Source organism: Zootermopsis nevadensis, unplaced genomic scaffold, assembly GCF_977971745.1.
Source record: "Zootermopsis nevadensis isolate Lab colony 2312 unplaced genomic scaffold, Znev_1.0 Znev_ptg000028l, whole genome shotgun sequence".
NCBI lineage: Eukaryota > Metazoa > Arthropoda > Insecta > Blattodea > Termopsidae > Zootermopsis > Zootermopsis nevadensis.
In genome coordinates this window covers 21,901,811-21,920,437 of record NW_028259160.1, presented here as the reverse complement: position 1 = coordinate 21,920,437, position 18,627 = coordinate 21,901,811, and the positions used below count along the sequence as shown (strand labels likewise).

At 35.4% G+C, this 18,627-nt stretch overlaps 1 protein-coding gene across 1 annotated transcript in view; it reads left to right on the top strand.

Moving 5' to 3' along the window:
* The window catches only part of LOC110829644 (uncharacterized), a 531,721-nt gene that overhangs the window by 64,160 nt on the left and 448,934 nt on the right, over positions 1–18,627 (top strand). Inside the window, exon 2 of the mRNA XM_087357233.1 lies at positions 5,747–5,787. The gene's annotated coding sequence lies outside the window, so the exon portion shown is untranslated. The remainder of the gene's footprint in view (positions 1–5,746; positions 5,788–18,627) is intronic.

Here is an 18,627-nt window from a genome sequence, read left to right as displayed (position 1 = left end):
TCATTACTGAGTAACTGCCAGGTGTCACGAATACTCGCGCGACCTCTACGTCAACGTGTAATCTTAGACATTTGACACTTCACGTTCCAAAAACAGACACACTTAATGAAGAGTCCGTTAGTTCTTAATTTGACTTTATTAATTAAACTGCACAGTTGCTCGGAGTGAGAGTTATTGTCAAATACTTATGATATCGATAAATATATAAGACCAGTAGAACGTGTTTAGTGTTTCACAAAACATACGCGTGATATATTTCCACCTTTTCAATGGCAACCTCGAAAAAGAAAGGCTCTGTGTTTCAGTCTGCCTAACTTCGTTAACCCATCGTGGATTCAATACTAGACGTAAGTTATTTCTAGCCTGATAACACCTCTTAAATTAATTTATCTACGTAGATAGGTTTGTAATACGTATTTCAGTTCTTGGTGTTCGTCTTAGACTCGTTAATCAGCCCTCTGGGATGTCGGTTATTAGGAAAGAATTTTTTTTTTAAAAAACTTAGAAGTTAAATGAACTGTCTTAAAACTTTACATCAAATAAGTTACAAAATTATCTCATTCGGGGTCATTAAACCGGACTGCAACGTGGAGAGACACGTTCAGCGAATTATTCGTTGGTTATTACCTGAGTGGCGTAATAATATTAAACCAAGCCAGGAAAATCTTACTAAATACTGAATATTTTTTAAGATGGTAAAGTTGCGTCATATTGTGATATAATAAGTATATATTAAATTCTTGTCCGTCTAATCACAATAAATTCTTATTAAACATTAAAATATTACAATAATTAACATTTAAAATATTTAAAAATATTAAATGATTTACATTAGACAATCAGTGATGGTCTAATGTAAATCGAATATTTCGATAAAGAACATCATTTAATATTTTAAATATTTTAAATGTTAATTATTGTAATATTTTAATATTTAATAAGAATTTATTGTGATTAGACGGACAAGAATTTAATATATATACTTAATATTTTTTATAATAAATACATTATGTGCACTGTACTAAAGAAGATGGCTGCTTCCTGGATTATTGCGCCGTGTAGTCTGGTAGAAGTTTACCGATGTTTCAGAGGTCCTTGCTGCCTCCATCATCAGGGCGATGAATTAATCTTGTGTCCTTTCTCACCCGCTGTGCGTGAAAATTCTGGTACATCACCTTGGAATAGATCACGACCTCTTCCTTTTTGGTTAACCTTTGAGGAAAATACCATATTGTGTGTATACCATATAATGTGTAGTTGAGAAAGCCACGTTAGATAAATTAAAAATGTTGTTAGTTGATGTAATGACGTAGCTTTCCGATATAAATATGACGTAACGTCGGGACATACGATTGGTAAAGTCCAACGTTTGTAGAAGGAACGGGCTGTGATCTGTTTCGGAAATTTTGTTCCTTGAGAGATGACAGAAACTTTTCTTAAACTGGCATGGTTTAATTTCTACAGTGAAGATTTCGATGTCTTCTTCGTTGTCATCAGTTTAATATTTTATTTACAAGATAAGATATTGTAGGTGCGTCATATTGTGATTTATTTAAATAGTATTAAAAATATATTAAAAGCATTAAAAATCAGTAATTCAGTTAAAAAGTTTATAACATAACACCTGATGACGGCTCTATGATAGCCGAAACATGTCGTAAATGTTCCATATGTTAATCGAGTACTCGATACGGAACGAAAAATGATATTTTAATCTTTTAATTATCTTATATTGTGCTTGACGGCCAATTTTAATATATTTTTAATTTTATTTACTCTTAAGACAGAGGGAAGCAATCTATTTGTATCCGTCCGCGGCAGACGTCTGTGGTGTCTGACATAATCCTCCAAGATTCCCTCTTAAGGATTTCAGCTTGTCGGTTCAATCCATGAGAGACCACATGATCACTGGTGTCAAAACCTGCTACTTATGTAAAAAACACAATTCTTGTTCATTATAAGGTCCTCTATAAATTGTATTTTTATCAAGCGTTGTTTCTAGTGACCGAATCAATGAGAATGAGTAGAGTTGACATATAACACGCAGGGCAGTGAAGATAAATGTGTACAAAACGTTGCTCTGGAAATACTGAGACAATTTAATGACCCCTGCATACTCGTAGTCTGATAGATTTCAACCAACGTTTCAGAGGTCATACTGCCTCCATCATCAGGGCGCTCTGATGATGGCGGCAGTATGTCCTCCGAAACGTCGGCAAACTTCTACCTGAAGTGAAGAGGTCTTGTGAACAAGGTAATGAAACCTTGGTTTCACATAAGGAGAACAATCTTTCGACGAGATGAGCGACTATTGGTTTCTCAAGAAGGACTTTGTTCCGTGGATTTGCTCGTTTTGAGTGTTCGTCAATCGGTCTTATTTATTACACATATTAATAGTATTAATCGTGTGTAAATAGGTGTTCTGATATAATTTTATAATATGTAATCGGTCCTTCGTCATTTTTATTTCTTGAACAAATTCAAATTTAGAGTAGATTATTTTGAAGTGCATTACTGGTCGTATTTGAACGCGTCATAGTACGAACGGAAGTTGAATATATTGGACATTCTATTCATGGTTGGAAAAAGAAACATTTCCCTGCGGCTTGTCTGTAGATTACATTCTAGTACGCTGACCCTGCCTTAAATCCTTATTACAATCTCTACTTTGGCTTGGTAATTGCAGTTTAATGGGAAACACGTACAAAACACAATGCAGACAGAAATTATCCTGTTCTCCGAGAAACGTTTATAACAGAAAGTGTCATTTACTTAAAGCGCGCAGCATGACGAAATACGAGGTGCGACCGGAAAGTTTCAAGACTGTGTCAATAGAGGGCGAACCGGATGTAGTACGAGCTTCTGCCGCTAAGGGGTTGGGCCTACATTCATAGTGAATCAGTGTGCCAGCCGGCATCATCGAATTAGCATTTGTTTCTTAGTTACGGGCGTTTTGGTAGTGCATTACACCGACCCTCCTGCGATTTCGGAATGGCGTGTGCATCAAATTTTGCCAAAGACTCGCCAAAACGGCTACGGAAACCTATGAAATGCTAAAGCAAGCATTTGGGGAGTCCGCAAACTTTTGTGTGGCATTCACGTTTTAAAAATGGTCGAACCTCTGTCGATGATGACGAGCGTTCTGGACGAGCATCTTCGAGCACAACGCCCGAAAATGTTACGAAGATTTGGCAGGCCATTCACGAAGATCGACGTCGTACCATCAACGACTTGTGCGACATTGTTGGGATAGGCTATGGGACCTGTCAGCTGATTCTAAAGGAAGAACTCCACATGCGACGCATCCTGTCTGAGGACCAGAAGCAGAATCGACTTCTCGTTTGTCAGGAGCTCAAAGATCTTGCAAGAACCGACCCCAACTTCCTTTCTAAGCTCCGTGTGACTTCTTCCTCTTCCCAAAGATGAAAATTCAGCTAAAGGGAAGGAGATTTGAGACGATAGAAGAGATTCAGGCAGAATCGCAGATGGTGCTTGACAGGCTGACAAAGAAAGATTTCCAGGGATGCTTCCAGGCTTGGCAGCGGCGCTGGGATCGTTGTGTTCACTCCCAGGGGAACTACTTCGAGGGTGATGGATGAATTTAATACCTGAGATAAGTGTACGGGTTTCTATACGCGCAGTCTTGAAACTTTCCGATCGCACCTCATAGTTATAATTCTCTTTGCTTCGTTTACTTATGCCATTCTTACCCTGCTGTTAAAAGTAACTTCCTCTTATTATACCGGTTAACATGCTATTTGAATAAACTATAAATGTAGCACGCAAGACGGAAAGAAAAGAAAACTTGATTTTAAGGACTTAGTTTCGGAAGTTACTTAATTAACTAATGCCGCTACATGCATAAGAAAACACGTAAGTGATTAATACGCGTACTCAGATTAAATTTATGATTAAGGTTCAAATAGCACGCTAGTCTAACTTAATATAATACGTACATCAGCGAAGAGCTTATTTATTTTCGTAAAATATTTTCAACGTTTAAATAATGCGTGGTGATTCAGTTTTTAAGATCTGTTGGGGGTTTGCATATACACATAACGGAGAAATATATTAGATTACTATGTTCTTCAAGGTTCTTTGATCCACTACATAACGTGAAAAAAATAACCAATGTTATAGTTTATAAGATAGTATAATTGCGTCATATTTTGAATCAAATATTAAATTAATTATTTGGTTTTGTCCGTCTAATCACAATTATATTTAAAATTTACAAATAAGATAATTAAAATATCATTTTATGTTCCACATCGAATAATCTATTTACATTTCGATTATTCGATGTGGAACATAAAATGATATTTTAATTATCTTATTTGTAAATTTTAAATATAATTGTGATTAGACGGACAAAACCAAATAATTAATTTTATAGTTTATATCATTTAATATCTTTAAAATTTGAGTGTAAATTTACACATCACACTAAAGTCATCCTATAATGTAATATGTCCTTACATTACCCAGGAATGGGGACGTTTTTCATACAGATTTTACAAAGGACTTCCTTGGGAACATTAAAGGTGAGCTGGGTACCTTTTGTATTGTCGCAAGTCCTCGTTAGTGGCTCGTGATTGCGTCAGTAAACTTTCACACACCCTCAACAACTTTTTCTATCAAGCTCAAAGCAGCTTGTCGACTATAAGCGAGCGCAACGTTTCGCGATGTTGAACACTTCTTGGTCACACAACCCGTAAAGAACCGAGGACAATCCCGAAGTTAATGGTAAAAGATGATGACTTCTAGTAGCTCGTGGCTAGAACGGTGGAGAAATTTCGAGAAACGGTCACTGTATTTTTCGGGTAAATCTCGTCGGATTCGAGTTGAGTCTTGAAGCTGAGAGAAAGTGTTGACATTTCAGTTTTGAGTCTCTGTCAGCTGAGTAATCCGCGGTTCGCGATTACCGTGGACTGTGGATTATCCGTCGACGAGGGACGAACGTCAGGAACTGAAGCCACAGCGAGTGAACAGCACTGATACTAAATCTGACTAACAACTTTCGATTTTAAACCCTACGTACGATACCGAATTTGATCCAGATTCCATAAATAATTTCTGAGACGAAACACGCAGGATATCGCAGCGGTACAAGCGTTCGTCGTGGTAATAAGTCGCGTTTTTTATGCAGAATTTCGCTATTATAGGATATCTATGACATTAAAACTTTGGAGCCGAATCTTTTTAAAACAACATTTAAGAAATCAGTCCGTACCGCAAAGAAAACGTCATCCTTTACCATTACATAGACCAACTGGTTAATGCTGTTTAAGGAAATAATCCCTGTTTATTCTGAGAATTACGCGAAACCAATAAGAAATAATATTCAGAGTAACTGAGTTTTAAAACATATTTTAAATGTAATTACGATTCTAATCTATAAATAATTTATTTTTTGTCCACTGGTTCTGTGTAATTTTTGCGGGTAACAGGTTATGTGCCCACACGCGAACAAGTTTGTTCCATACATTTTATTATTCTTACAAAATATAGCGAAATAATATGCTCCGAATTTGCAATCAGATCATGAACTTAAGCATTACACCGATCAACAATGTTTCGGTATTATGGATGAAAATATGTGTTTCATATTGTATTTTTTTTTTGCGTAAAATTAAAATATGGCCTTGAAAATTTTCCATCACGTGCCATTTTTGTGGTATTTTGTCTTAACGTCTACGAAATGAGTGAATTTCTTGATTTCATAGGGATATTTTTTTTTTTGCAGGTTGGCTACACTGGCAGTCTCACATAACCTCACTTTAAGTGGTGAGTTTTGACGTTTAAGCACATGCTATTGTAATTATATTAATGGCTTTATGAAAGAAATAGGAATAAGAATGGCGACTATTTATAGATTTGTCAATGTTCAGCTTGAAGGCCGTGCTGTTACGCAATTGGAATGAAAGAGTTTCAGTTCTAGTAGCACATTCTGTAGGCCTAAAAGAATCCTATGAAAATATTGAAAGAATCATCAAAAGTGCGGTGATTTACTCGGTCTCCAAGGGGGATTCTCTAAATCCTGCTGTTTCCTCTGAATGTGGGGCAGTAGAGCAATAGAGAGGAACTATGAAACAAAAGACTGGCGAGGAAGAAATGAATTAATTCCAGGAAAAAGTAATATCAAGTTCAAGCCTTTGGTTGACCCACAAAATGTTCTCTAACCACAACTTCATATTAAACTAGGACTTATAAATTTTTTTGTTGAAGTAATGGACAAGGAAGGAGAAGGATTCAAATATCTGAGGGGAATTTTTCCTAATTTTAGTGATGCCAAGTTGAAAGAAGGAATTTTTTCGGGCCTCAGATCAGAAAACTTTTGGACGATGGAAATATTGAAGCCAGAATTTCTGCTAAAGAACTCGCAGCGTGGAAACCTTTTGTATCTGTGAAAGGTTTCTTTGAAAATCGAAAGGAAGAAAACTACTAGCAGCTTTGTAAATAAACCCCTTAAAAATTACATTAGTTGAAGTCTAAACTTTGTACTGTATACGGAAACGAGGAAAAGTAAAAGTTATCGTATCAAAGGAAATCTTACGTGTTAGGTGTTTTTCAAGGTCATATTTGAAATCAGCGCCACAAAATTAGTATATAAAAAAAATTGTGCCCTGTGTTATTAGTACTCTCTTGTGGATTGGCAACATATGACAAGGTTCGCCTTACGATTGAAATTACATCTCTGGATTTCTGTACATAATCCGATTTCATAGTATTTCGTTATTAAGAACAAAACCAATCGTCAACTTCCGAAACACAACTTTCGCCAACCAATTATATAACATCGTGATATTCGCCAGAGAAAGCACACGTTCCAGTGAAAGCAAAGAAGATTGATTAGCTGTGATTGCTTTGACTTTCACCAGTTTACGGTCCAGCCATCCGCCATCTTGCTTGAAAACGAGAGTAGATCTATGCAATTACCAACAGAAGTAAATGTTTCGATCAAGCGAGTAGTGGGCCGCCAGGTCACTAAAATTTGAGGGAAATGAAATATATATTTCATTTCGCAAGAACACAGCGGAGTGCTATTATTATTATTAATATTATTATTACGAATCGATTGTTTGGTTGGTCTACAAACAGCCAAAAAAAATTGGGCTTTTGGCCGTAATAACTCGACTGATTGCTATTATTATTAAACTAACTAACTGGATGGCTTACAGAACCCGAAGGTTCATCACCGAATTAACCAAAGCCCTCCACCGGACCATGTCCTGGGCCAACAAAATCCAGTCTCCTTCAACTCCTATCTCCCATAGATCCCGCCTGAGATTATCCTCCCATCTACGTCTAGGTCTCCGCAGAGGTCTCTTCCCCTCAGGCTTCCCAACCAATACCCGGTGCACACATCTTGTCCCATCCACGCGCGCTACATGCCCAGCCCATCTCACTCTTCTCGACTTAATCACCCTGACAATATTGGGGGAGGAGTACAGATTTTTAAGTTCGTAATTATGCAGTTTTCTCCACGCCCCATCGTCTTCTCTCCTAGGCCCAAATATCCTCCTCAACACCCGATTCTCAAACACCTGCAATCTGTGTTCCTCCCTCTGAGTGAGAGACCATGTTTCGCACCCATACAAAACAACAGGCAAGATTATTGTTTTGTATACTTTAATTTTGAAGTTCTTAGAAATCAGACGGGAAGACAAAACATTTTGAACTGAGAAGTAGCGAGCATTTCCAAAATTTAATCTCCTCCTAACTTCCTCATGAGTCTCATTTTGATTTGTTATTGTAGTTGCTATTTGTGTTTGTAATGTTTTACTTTTATTATTATTGAAATGAATTTATTTATTATATTTTATGTTGTACTGTTGTTAGAGCTCGGCTGTTATTGGCCTTATTTTGGTTGTTGTCAAGCACTTAAGTAAATAAATTTAATTTAATTATTATTTTTATTAAATTATGAGGCGATTTTTGAATAAGGGATAAATAACGTTGGTTTACTGTTCATACGCATTGGAAAGGAGACCAGTTACCCTACTAAATTTGGTTTTGTTGCACCAATATGAAAACGCCCGATGAAAAGGAAATATAAATGTTTACATCGCGTCGTAAATTGGCTAGCTTTGCTTTTCCGACACAAATTCCCTGAACAAGTTATCATTTTTTTTTCCAAAAGCATATTAGCACACAAATTATCTGATTCTGCACTGCAAGTTGCTTAGGTTGATACAAAAATGCTTCTCACTTGTGCCGAGATAATATTACAGTACCTGAAAGTACGAAGTTTTGTTCATTTTCATTGGCGTGTTCTACATGAGAAGTTAAATAAAAATTGAACAGCTGTTTCAGGTTTTATTATCGTGAACGCATGAGGTATTCATAACTCTGATGGTACATACACTTTCAGAAATAGAGAAAAATACTAAAAATATTTATATTCGTCGTTGTATTCTTTGTTGTAGTTAAACGAAATTATATTAACGGGATATTTTAATTGATGACTTCGATTATGTTGGGTAGGAAGTGAAATTTTCTGTGGCTTAATTTATTTAAAATCTTGCATTGAGGAATTCTGTCATGGTTGCCTGTCACTTTGTCGGTATCTGTACCCTGGACTTCCGCCTTTGAGTGTGGTGTGTTATTTGGCGTGATGTGTTGTTTTGTTCTGTCTCATTGTTTTGTTGTGTCTCATTGTTCTGTTATGTCTCATTGTTTTGTTGTGTCATTGTTTTTGTTGTGTCTTATGTTTTTGTGTCTTATTTTGTTCTGTCTCATTGTTCTGTTCTGTCTCATTGTTTTGTTGTCTTATTGTTTTTGTTGTGTCTTATGTTTTTTGTGTCTTATTTTGTTCTGTCTGATTGTTTTGTTCTGTCTCATTGTTTTGTTCTGTCTCATTGTTTTGTTGTCTTATTGTTTTTGTTGTGTCTTATGTTTTAGTGTCTTGTTTTGTTCTGTCTGATTGTTTTGTTCTGTCTCATTGTTTTGTTGTCTTATTGTTTTTGTTGTGTCTTATGTTTTAGTGTCTTGTTTTGTTCTGTCTGATTGTTTTGTTCTGTCTCATTGTTTTGTTCTGTCTCATTGTTTTGTTGTCTTATTGTTTTTGTTGTGTCTTATGTTTTTTGTGTCTTATTTTGTTCTGCCTCATTGTTTTGTTGCGTCTCATTGTTTTGTTGTATCTTATTGTTTTGTTGTGTCTTATTGTTTTGTTCTGTCTCATTGTTTTGTTGTCTCATTGTTTTTGTTGTGTCTTATGTTTTAGTGTCTTGTTTTGTTCTGCCTCATTGTTTTGTTGCGTCTCATTGTTTTGTTGTATCTTATTGTTTTGTTGTGTCTTATTGTTTTGTTCTGTCTCATTGTTTTGTTGTCTCATTGTTTTTGTTGTGTCTTATGTTTTTTGGGTCTTATTTTGTTCTGCCTCATTGTTTTGTTGCGTCTCATTGTTTTGTTGTATCTTATTGTTTTGTTGTGTCTTATTGTTTTGTTCTGTCTCATTGTTTTGTTGTCTCATTGTTTTTGTTGTGTCTTATGTTTTTTGTGTCTTATTTTGTTCTGCCTCATTGTTTTGTTGCGTCTCATTGTTTTGTTGTATCTTATTGTTTTGTTGTGTCTTATTGTTTTGTTCTGTCTCATTGTTTTGTTGTCTCATTGTTTTTGTTGTGTCTTATGTTTTTTGGGTCTTATTTTGTTCTGCCTCATTGTTTTGTTGCGTCTCATTGTTTTGTTGTATCTTATTGTTTTGTTGTGTCTTATTGTTTTGTTCTGTCTCATTGTTTTGTTGTCTCATTGTTTTTGTTGTGTCTTATGTTTTTTGTGTCTTATTTTGTTCTGCCTCATTGTTTTGTTGCGTCTCATTGTTTTGTTGTATCTTATTGTTTTGTTCTGTCTCATTGTTTTGTTGTCTCATTGTTTTTGTTGTGTCTTATGTTTTAGTGTCTTGTTTTGTTCTGCCTCATTGTTTTGTTGCGTCTCATTGTTTTGTTGTATCTTATTGTTTTGTTGTGTCTTATTGTTTTGTTCTGTCTCATTGTTTTGTTGTCTCATTGTTTTTGTTGTGTCTTATGTTTTTTGGGTCTTATTTTGTTCTGCCTCATTGTTTTGTTGCGTCTCATTGTTTTGTTGTATCTTATTGTTTTGTTGTGTCTTATTTTGTTCTGTCTCATTGTTTTGTTGCGTCTCATTGTTCTGTTGTGTCTTATTGTTTTGTTGTGTCTTATTGTTTTGTGTATTATTGTAGGACCACTGCCACCGGGTAAAAACCCATTTGCAGTTAATAATAAATAATAATAATAAATTGATAACTAGGTCGTCGCTGAGAGTTGCCCGGAAGCAACATCTCACAAACTACAAGTGAGAAATTAGGTGTTCGTTTGCGGACTAATGTCTTGTTTGTCTTTGCTATAAAAGAAGAATAGATAAGAATTACACATTGTACTGTCGCTCTTGTGGGCGAAATGGTTTTACAAAATTCATTATCCTCTGCGAATGCAGTAAAAACGTACGAGGCCGTGAACTGCCATCTCCGCGAAGAACACCTTTGATCAACAAAACCTTTTTCTTTCTTTTCTTTTAACACAGACACACGCAAACATTCTTCCTGTTTCTCAAGCCTAATATTTCTGCCCAGTCGTCTCGTTCTGCGCCTTCTCTATCCATCGCATTCTGCGCCTCGGATTTCCCCCAGGGGTTGGCTCTTTCGTCCAGATTTATGGAAGCGAAGTGGGTGCATGTTACGAGGGGATGAAGGTTTTGAGAGTAGTTGAAAGTGGGAAGGGTACAAGAGAGAGAGAGAGCGCACGGCGGGTTGCATGGTTGTCAGGGGCAACGCGTACAGCGCTACAGCGGGTTATGGGAAGCCGCTGACAAGTTCAACACAGAAATTTATTGCTTTGGTGCGAGAGAGAGGGAGAGCTAGATGGAAAATGTGCGCCTAATGACTGAATACTCCACGAAGGTACATATTTCTAAACTCAATTTGTGTCCAGATAATATTTATGTATTAAAATTTTACCTGCTCTGTTATTCATACGTTCTACGTTTAGAGGATAGCTAGTCTTATGGATTGTAGCGCCGTGTAGTCTGTTATGATCATCACTCTGATGATGGAGGCAGCAAGGACCTCTGAAACGTCGGTGAACCTCTACCGGACTACACTGTGCGACGGAAGACAGACATCTTCGGACTCAACGCCGTGAAATCCTCAAATCATAAATAGTTTTACGTTTAGTTTATTGCCTCATGTTTAAACTCTGTCCGGTATTTAATATTGACGTTATAAATTATTAATTTAATTGAAAATTTGTTGACTTTCCGTTGTTAAATGATCTTTAGTTACAAACAACTCTTCTAGAGTAATGAGGTACGTTGGCACGATGACGTCACGTCTTCGAAACGTCAGTTTGTTAATGTGATGATGTTCTTAAGGTCTTTTTAGTTGGCAGGCCTGCAAACCAGTTTCGTTGTTGTGACAATCGCGTGCTTCTGTGATTTTTGGAAGTAAGAAACTTAAGATTTTATTAATTTTAAGTGTTCGTGATAATCGTCTAATATTATAACTTAATTGCAACATTTATGAGACCTCCATGGATCGCGTTGCTATTTTTTACTGTACATAACGTACATAGTATTTTCTTTGGGGGGCACATTTTTGATGTGTTCACAACGACGCCATTTTATTATGTTTACACACACGTATAAAGGATTTATGGATCTCACTGAAAAGAAAAATGAATCGTTGTTCTGCAGTTTTGTTTTCGTGTCATGTGCTTTCAAATATCAGCCACCTTTTAAATATTTTATTCATCAAAATTGTGGTAATCAGTGCACCACATAAAAAATCATGTTTACGGATTACAAACTTCACAGTATTTAATAAGCTTCAAAATGGTATTTATATGACGCTAATTAAAATGTGATTTTATCGTGTGTCAGTGTTTTAGAATATTGGCAATACTGCAGACATTAAATGATGTTATTGGCAAGTCAATGTAATGTCAAAATGCATTTTGCAGTAAAAGGTTAATTAACATTTTAAGAATCTTCCACCAGAAATGTGGCCAGGAATAATTTCATTTTCATCTCTTGTCGCTGTAATCAGCTGGTATGAAGCAGTTCCTATCAACTATAATTTTTACTACCAAAGAAGTTATACAGAGTGTGCCCCGTTTAAGAAATATCATTCTAAAGCGTTGAGTAATTTTTCAGTAGGCCTGTACATGTATTTATTTAACACAAATTAAACACAACCGTCACAGTCTAAATGTGATGATTGTTTGATTACAGACGACATTAGGATCTTTGTACATTATAGTGAAAAGAGAGACATTCTTTGTCGAGAAATAGTTTCTCATTCCTGCTACTATAAATTTTCGCTTGTTTCTTTCAGTCTCCCTAATGGCAGCAGGATTTTTAACTCCGTCCCCCCTTCGTATTTTTATATACAAATCTACGCAAGCTATAATTTAATTACTTAGGAACAACAGATATGATGGATGATCAAACTTATATTTGCATCACTCCAGGTGTTATTTTCGTCAGTGTTTTGTATTTAAACACACGTCTCTTCTTAAATAATTGATGAACAAACATTTTAATCCTGACGTGTCGTTCTGTGGTGTAAAATGAGTTTCACGTATAATTCATTACAAAAAGGATAGTAAAGCATATTCTGATCGCTTAAACATAAATATGTTTGGTTCATATTAAATTTTGCTTCAATTAGGAGCATTGATTATCATTAAAATATAAACATTCCCGCGGGTTTTTTTTCGATTTTTTATAATTTAAAACTTTACATTACCAACTAACCCTACTTGTTAATTCATAAAGATATTCACAAAATACTGATTTCGGTTTTATATCCATTAACATTTTAAATTTTGCTCTTATAGAGTAAATATTTTGTTCTAGGCAAAAATTCGATTTTTTTTTTATTCTTGTACACAATTTTTCCGCTGTATCAAGAAAATTAAAGAACATTCCAAAGCCAAATCTAGGCTATATACTTGATTTTAAACATCATTCTTTATCTTTGTAGAATGTACAATAATATTGCTCACAGCGTTAATTTTTCAATGGTAATTACAGTTAAATTAATTTCTAATCTCTTGTAACTAATACCTGATTTAATTTAACACTTTATAAATGAAATCCTATTTGAGAGTCACCACAAAGGAAACACAAGTTTTGCAAGGTTTTGTTGTGCTGAAACGTCGTTTAAAGACGTACTTTGTATGTATTCTTTGAAATGAACTAAAATAACTAATTTATGTTTTGATCTTATGCAGGTCCATTCGCTTGCTAACACTTTATTATTATAATAATTGTCATCACAGGTTGACACAGCAGGGTCGCCTGAATTTACAGAGGTCATTTTCCTGCTTTTATAGCCAGAGGTCATACGTGTTTGATGACTGATTGGGTTTTTGTACACTGTTTGCGAGGATGTTCTCGGCGTTTTTAAACCAGGAAAAATGTCGAGGGCTATTCTCGTAAGTTGGCACAATGCACTGGAAGAGCAGATTTTGTTTGAAGTGAAAGGTTTATCGCAGACGTGAATCTGAGTGAGGTCATTGGCTGAAAGAGATAGATAAGGGAAATCTTATCTTAAGCGGATTATGATAATAGTTGAAGTAATATCATGCTTCGAAGATCGAATCCGAAAATAGAGTACGATTTCCGGTTTAAAAAAGACAAAAATTAGTATAAAGGAAATATAAAATGAAGGACATCTGATTGGTTCCAATCATTTATTACTAAACTTCTGCTGAAGAAGCTGAGAGAATGGTATGAAACTAAGTATTGAAGAATCCTCTGCCTCCGTCGAGAATTGAACCCCGGTCGTCCAGTCCGTAGCCAGTCACTATACTGACCGAGTTACCCTGATTCGAACTGAAATTGTTCACTTACTAGAAGACAATTTCGTAGTAATTCTGACTATAGTTGTATATATATGCTTTTCATGAAAGTACAACGTAAAAACGTAATTTCAGTGTTTTCATTTAACCCTCTAAGACCCAGTGGTAACTATATGTACCACCTGATTTACACAGTTAATAACTCTGCGTTTTGTACGTATGGATTTCGTATTCTCAATGTAAAAAGGGACTATTTCTTTAAACAGCGTAAACCAGTTGTCATTTGTAATGGTGAAGTGTAGTGTTTTCTTCGCGGTACGGGCTGATTTATTAAATAATATTTAGACGAGTTTCGGCTTCAAAGGATGTAAATATTTCGGATGTATTTTTACGTGTAGTTTGAGGTATTAAGAAATACATTAGAATTTGAATGTAATAGAAGTGGTTTCTTATATTAGTGTTTACAGTGTAAAAGCAACTTTCATTAATGTAAAAGTTTTGAAAGTAAGTTGATTATTAATCTGATTCTTTATGAAATGAAGACAGATGCTAAGTTCTGTTAATAATTGTTATTATTCAGTTTGAAAAACGTTATAATTTCGTTGCCTACGAAATAATGGTAGGAAAAGTCGTCTTTGAATATGGAGAAGGGATGGGTAGAACTTGTAGAATGTTGGTGAGATGACGTGGTTGGTACTAATTGGGCGAAAATTCTATTAGCAACAGCAATTTCGAATCAATGCCACATTGTACATCCTACCTGTTATTTCATGCTCAGAATCTAGTGATAAATCGATGTGGTTCTACTCATTAGTTAAAATTAAATTACCGCTCTACCCACAACATGTTTCTGGCTCAACGATTTTATATAACGATGTATTCATATGATCACCGGGTTTCCTGCTCATAACAAGTACGTGGCGATATAGTCAGTTATAAATGCGCTGTATAAACTTCCGTGTCCAAAGCTGAAAGTAGAATTATTTGGACGAGAGCGTGGTTGGATATCTGACTGTCTGACTGGCGTATAGGTCAATTATCCGTCGCGCGGGCAATGCGCGTGAGTCTGGTTGCCTAGCAACTAGGCGGTTTTGTGGAAGTGTTAGAAATGCAGTGTGAGGAAGGTTTTGGGCGCTGTCTGTGAGGTCGCAGAGGACGGCCATGATGCTGTGACGTCCAATCGCCTGTTTTATCCTATTATCAACACACGTATTTATTGAAGCCCGAGACCAGGAATCCTACTTTTAACAAAAGAAATCCTTTAAATCATGTATTTCTGATTCCAGGATAGTTAAGGCAAAATTTTGAAATCCAATGTTTTATTTTCCCCCATATTTCCAAGGAGTATTTTTGATTTTAACACACCAACTGGTGAAGTTATTGCACCCAAATAAATTCGATCACTACGAAACAATACGAAACGTTGTGGTGGTGGTTATGCAGACTGAGATTTTTTTATAATCTTCTAAATTCCCTCCGGACAATGCTCGGATGTAACGTTAAACCGGTTCATGGCGAATTAATTCAACATTCGGCGAAAAACAACTTGGGTCGAAAATCTTCGTTATGTGAACCATGAATACATATCAGACCCACAGTTACTAATATAGATCTGACAACGATGGTCAACAAAGTGATCTAAGATTATGAACAAGAGTATTCAATCTGTGCGTAATACACCAAGTATTTTTAACAGCAAAGGTACTCAAATATACATACCAGACAGACGGTAATGGTCTGATTTCCTAATTTATTTTATAGACTAGCATAAATATAAACTTTATTTTTGTAAAAGTTCACCAGTCAATCAAAACATGGACAGAGATTTCAGTGTTAATGGACTTTTAGGAAATTACTTGTACTTCAGACAACATAGTTTTCGCATGAGATGGTGTCGTTTAACTACACGAGAAGCAGGCCTAGTCAGTATTAGGGTTGGCGTAACTACTATGGCGAAAGTGTTGATACCAAATTTTCGTTGGAATAGACTACATCCATTTTCAGGTTTGGAACACGTCCTCACTGCACATGTGTGTTTTATTAGAACATGCCCCAGAATAGGCTAGACTAATAACCTTTAGACGACTAGAAATCAGTATATTTTGTGCAGTGAAATTATAATAAAGACGGCTTTGATAAACTTGGAAGCCCTTAAAAGAATTTTCACAGACTTACGAACAAAATTATTTCCTAACAAACTAACTAGATGACTTAGGGAACTCGAAAGTTCGTCACCGAATTAAGCAAAGTCCTCCACCGGGCTCTGCCCTGAGCTCTTGAAATAAAATGAAGTCTTAAAATACATCATTACGTCAGGGGAGAGCAGAGTCCTCTAGAGCAGTGGTGTTCAACCTTTCTTATTTGCGTACCCCCAGATATAATTTCTCTTCAACTTTGAACCCCCAAAGTTGTTGGTGTATAATTCAAGTTATACTTAGTATATAATCTACATCTAAAATAAATTAAATAAATTACATTACTGATTATTCAGTGTTTATCATGAAATAATATATTTTTTAAAATTCACGTACCCCCTAAGATGTCTTCGCGTACCCCCCAGATATAATTTCTCTTCAACTTTGTACCCCCAAAGTTGTTGGTGTATAATTCAAGTTATACATAGTATATAATCTACATCTAAAATAAATTAAATAAATTACATTACTGATTATTCAGTGTTTATCATGAAATAATATATTTTTTTTTTAAATTTCACGTACCCCCTAAGATGTCTTCGCGTACCCCCAGATATAATTTCTCTTCAACTTTGTACCCCCAAAGTTGTTGGTGTATAATTCAAGTTATACATAGTATATAATCTACATCTAAAATAATTTAAATAAATTACATCCAAAATAATGTATTATTTAATAAGTTTTAAAAGCGAAAAATTAGAATCAAGCTATTAAATATCTTATTGCCTATCATATAAAAATTAATAAAGGTCTCTAATGCCACCTTTTATGATTGTGTAAAATTATGTATTGCATTTGAAGTTTTACGTACGTTTTCTGCTTTGCGTTTACAAAATTCAGCTGACTTGTCCTTAAACTCACCGTGATTGGTCACTAACGTAAGTGACGGTAAAGTAGAGATAGTTTCATAGAGTTGTTCGATAGAATTTGGTTGCAAATCACGCAGAGTGTAAGAGATGGATTACGGATATTTGAAACAAACCCATATTTAATGTAGGATTCATTGTAATACCTGTATTTCACTTTGTCCGATTTCACATTTTTGTGGATTTTATGCTTACTTGTATATGGTTCAACACTGCTCACAGTAACATCACAGGTTGGAACAAAAACTATCGCACTTTTCAGTGTTTTTGACTCAACTGTATAGTCATTTTCACCTCTGGAGCTGTTTTCAATGTTGTTAAGTGCTTATAAACTTTAAAAAAATGCTATAAAAGTTATGTTCTCTTATATCATAAAAGTCTGGTCCCATAAAATTACGCAGTTTGTTGGAAATAACGCCTAAAAACATAAGTTAATGATTTTAATATTCTCCGTAAGGAGTTGAGTGCATTTCGGTGCAAACTCTGTCTGGATTTCCCCTTTCCTCAAAGCAACAGTGTCGCTTGTTAAGTGAGTGCATCGTGCATCTCACTCTGAATAAGAACTCGTGTGTCTGGGGACAGACACTTCCAGTTGAAACTACCTTCTAAGTCAGGAGTGGCCAACCCAAATGATCTTTCGGGCCACTTTGGAAATGCATCATAACTCCGCGGGCCACATATAAAATTATATATCCCCATATTAGATTTAGATACACTATAGACATTTTTTTGGAGTGAAAAATTGAAACATAATGAGTTATTATTATTGTGTTTACTATTATTCTTACATGTAAACATAGATAATATAATAATAATGAATAAAACAGGCAATATCTGTCATATATTCGCAAGAATATTATTTTAAAATCAAAGTTAATTTTTTCTCATAATTTCGACAGATAATTTTTGAATATATGGATGCACAAATAATGTATTTTTTTAATAAATTGGTTTTCACTACTTTGGCCATTATAAAATAAATATATTTTGTAAAAGTGTGATGAATCTCGCGGGCCGGAAAAATGTTCAAGGCGGGCCACATGCGGCCCGCGGGCCGCGGGTTGGCCACCCCTGTTCTAAGTATTAGGAAATGTACCACAATTTTTATTGCCGTTGTACACAAACTGTCATTAGGTTTATTCCTGCATCATATAAGACATTACGTAAGTAATAAGCCGTTGTTTTAATCTGTGGGTCTGTGCGTGCGAAATACATAGAAATTTTCGTGTAACAATTTTGTTATAAAAATGAATTCGATATATAAGAAGTTACGTGAAAGGTTTCCATCTGAGCCTCCTGGAAGTATACGAAAGTTCATGATGAAATATCCTGCCTCTGTCGTCACACTATGAAACTACAACCTAGTTTTTTAAGTGGTTGTTGAATATGTTTATGAAGTTAATTATATAGTTTAATTGTGTTTTATATAAAAACCTAAGTACTCTGATGCATAAAACTACTACCACGTTGATAACTAAGATTCAACTTTCAATATTTCCCGCAGAATTCAGTGCGGATCACCATGTTGTATTGTTTCTTGTTGGCATGGTAACGAATATTGTTCAGTCGTCATGATAATCGATGTACTCATTCACCCTATGGTGTAGGATATTCTTTGAAAAGTCGATTGTATACTTGACTTGTCAAAGAATAGCCCACTTTCTTTACGGAACCCGAAGGTTCATAACCGTGTTCACAAAAGCCCGCCACCGGTCTCTATCCTGAGCCAGCTTGATCCATTTCGGT